Source organism: Morone saxatilis, unplaced genomic scaffold, assembly GCF_004916995.1.
Source record: "Morone saxatilis isolate NCDOM2014 unplaced genomic scaffold, NCSU_SB_2.0 Contig18, whole genome shotgun sequence".
NCBI classification, from domain to species: Eukaryota; Metazoa; Chordata; class Actinopteri; family Moronidae; genus Morone; species Morone saxatilis.
The window spans coordinates 29,459,627-29,462,364 of record NW_023339740.1 but is presented as its reverse complement, the minus strand read 5'-3'; positions in this window follow the sequence as shown (position 1 = coordinate 29,462,364).

The following is a 2,738-nucleotide window of genomic DNA, read 5'->3' as shown; positions in this document are numbered from 1 at the left end:
CTCCCATGCTTAAAAGATTGTTATATTTCAGCCCAATTGAGGATCTTGTTTTGTTGGTGCAACTCTGAATACCAGGCGAGATGGAAAGAAATTGAAGAAAGAATATCAGGGTTAGTGTTAGGTAAAAGCAGCTTGTGGAAAGAAATAAAGATTCTGAGATGCTGCTCACATGACCCCGACTTTATACCAAATAAACTAGATAGAACTCAGCTATAAAAGATGGGTTAAGCTGGGTCTCTCCTCATACTGCACCTTTTTTAATCAGAGGACAGTGAACTGTTTTGACGCATTGAAGAGACTACATGGTTTAAACAATAGTGACTTCTTTAGATATCTTCAGGTTCGTCATCACATTAATAGTTCTATTCCGGAGAGCCAAAAAGTATTTGAGAATGAATTGTTAAAAATGTTTATTAGTGCCTACAGAGCAGACTCAGGGCTTAAATTAATTTCAAGATTTTATAAGGGACTCCAAGGAGTTAAGACGAATAGTAACAGTTTGGTCTAGACCTGCTCTATTTGAAAAGTGTCCTGAGATAACTTCTGTTATGAATTGGTTGGTGCTGTACAAATAAAATTGAATTGAAATAAATTGAATTGTGCTTCCGGTTCGGGGTCTCTCGACTAAAGTGTAAAAAAAAGTTGCCCCAAAGTCGAAATGTAAGAAGTTGTGAATTATCTTATGTAAATCCATAAAAGGGGTGAGGATGACGTCTAAAAATAAAGGTAAAACGCCCGCTCGGAACCTCGATAAAACTAACGAGATGCAGCAACAGGTGGAAGCTAAGGCTAACGTTAGCCTTCCCACGAATAGCAACCGAGGGGATGTCGGAGAAAAATCAGCGGACCTAGCTCTGATCCTCAAAGAGATACGGGAGTTCAGACAAGACAACAAAAAAGAATTTGAAGATATCAAAGGAGAAATAGCCAAGACTAATTTGAGGATGGATGAAGCTAAGGCGAGGATTGTGGTGAATGAGGAGAGGCTACAGAGTACGGAGGAGGCACTAGCAGAAATGCTAAAAATACAAGAGCAGCTCCAGTCGAAGTTAGTGGACCAAGAAGGGCGCTCAAGGAGGGAAAACGTGAGGATATACGGAGTACCCGAGGGAGCTGAAAGTGGTCCCACATCAGTGATCTCATTCATGGAGAAGCTGCTTAGAGAGAACCATGATATCCTAGACATGAAGGATCTACAAATAGAGAGAGCCCACCAAGCATTAGCGCCACAGCCCCCGGTCGGCGCCCAGCCAAGATCGATTCTCGTCAAATTTCTCAGTTTTAGAACGAAAGAAGAGGTGCTCAAACTTGCATGGCAAAAGAAAGGCTTCACATGGAATTACTGCAAAATTAGCCTCGACCACGACTATGCACCGGCCATTCTGGCCAAACGAAGGGAATACGCGGAGGCACGGAGGGTCCTGAAGGCAAATAACATAAGATTTCAAACCCTGTTCCCAGCCCAACTCAAAGTTTTCTACAAGGATGGCACTAAAACCTACGAGACGGTGGCGGAGGCAACACAGAACTAGCAGCCCGGGGATTGCCAGTGAAAGTAATTACGGAACCGAAATCGCTTCTGGAGAGGATCCAGCGGTGGTCATGGCAGCAGGCGAGAACTCGGCGCACTCCTCGGAGCAGCGGAGCAAGTTACAGGGAAAAGCTGCAAGTTTTCAGACGTGAATAAACGGAGAACACAGACTGATTTAAGACTGGTGAGGATCAGGTATACGTTCATAATTATGAAGAAAATACATTAGACGAAATAATGTAAATCTTAGTGATACGGTCGAGACATATACATATATATATAAAAAAAGAGGGTTCCTATCACGACTGCTATCAAGACTGAGGGCCCTCTAGTCCAGTTAGGATACAGAGGTTATCCCTCAGAGTCAGACAGGTCTACGAAGAGACCTCACTGTTGGAAGTATGATGAAAAGTCGCCTTGTTTAATGTTCAAGATTTTCCTTGTTGTAGTTCTGGTTACTGGTTTTGTTTTCTTGGTTGAGAAGGGATTACTTACTGTTTATTTTGAAGGGAAGAGTGATCATTTATTTCAGTTTAAACAAAATGCATAATGGACCTGTGAAAATAATTTAATTTAACGTTAATGGGGTTCTGAATCCAGTTAAAAGAACTAAGATTTTGTCAAAATTAAAAAAAGAGAAGGCCCAGGTAGCTCTCCTCCAAGAAACACATAGGAGTCAATCCGAACATGAAAAATTAAAAAGGTTAGGCTTCCAACGTGTATTTTACTCATCATATAAGCTGGGCCACAGAAGAGGAGTTGCCATCCTTATATCAAATACACTTAACTATGAGCATCTTTCAGAGACCAAAGACAAAGAGGGGAGATTTATAACCATCACAGGGAGAATAGAGGGGACTGAAATAACATCTATTCTATAGACGTATATTTAACCTAATGGTCAACTCTCAGGGAGTGGTAATCTGTGGTGGGGATTTTAATATTAGGCTAAACCCAGCATTGGATTCGTCAGGAGCAGCTATTCAGAATAGACCCATGATTAAGAAAGTGAAATCTTTTATGGACGAGCTGGGCATTATAGTGTGGAGGGAACTATACCAGTTACAAATTGCTGATAGCAATAAAGGTAATCTTAACCACAAAGGAGAAATTAAACAACTGACAAACTTTAGACAACATAAGAAGGACCCTACACGTTCTAGAACAGATAACTAAAGACAAGATTGAATCAATGATAGTGGGACTA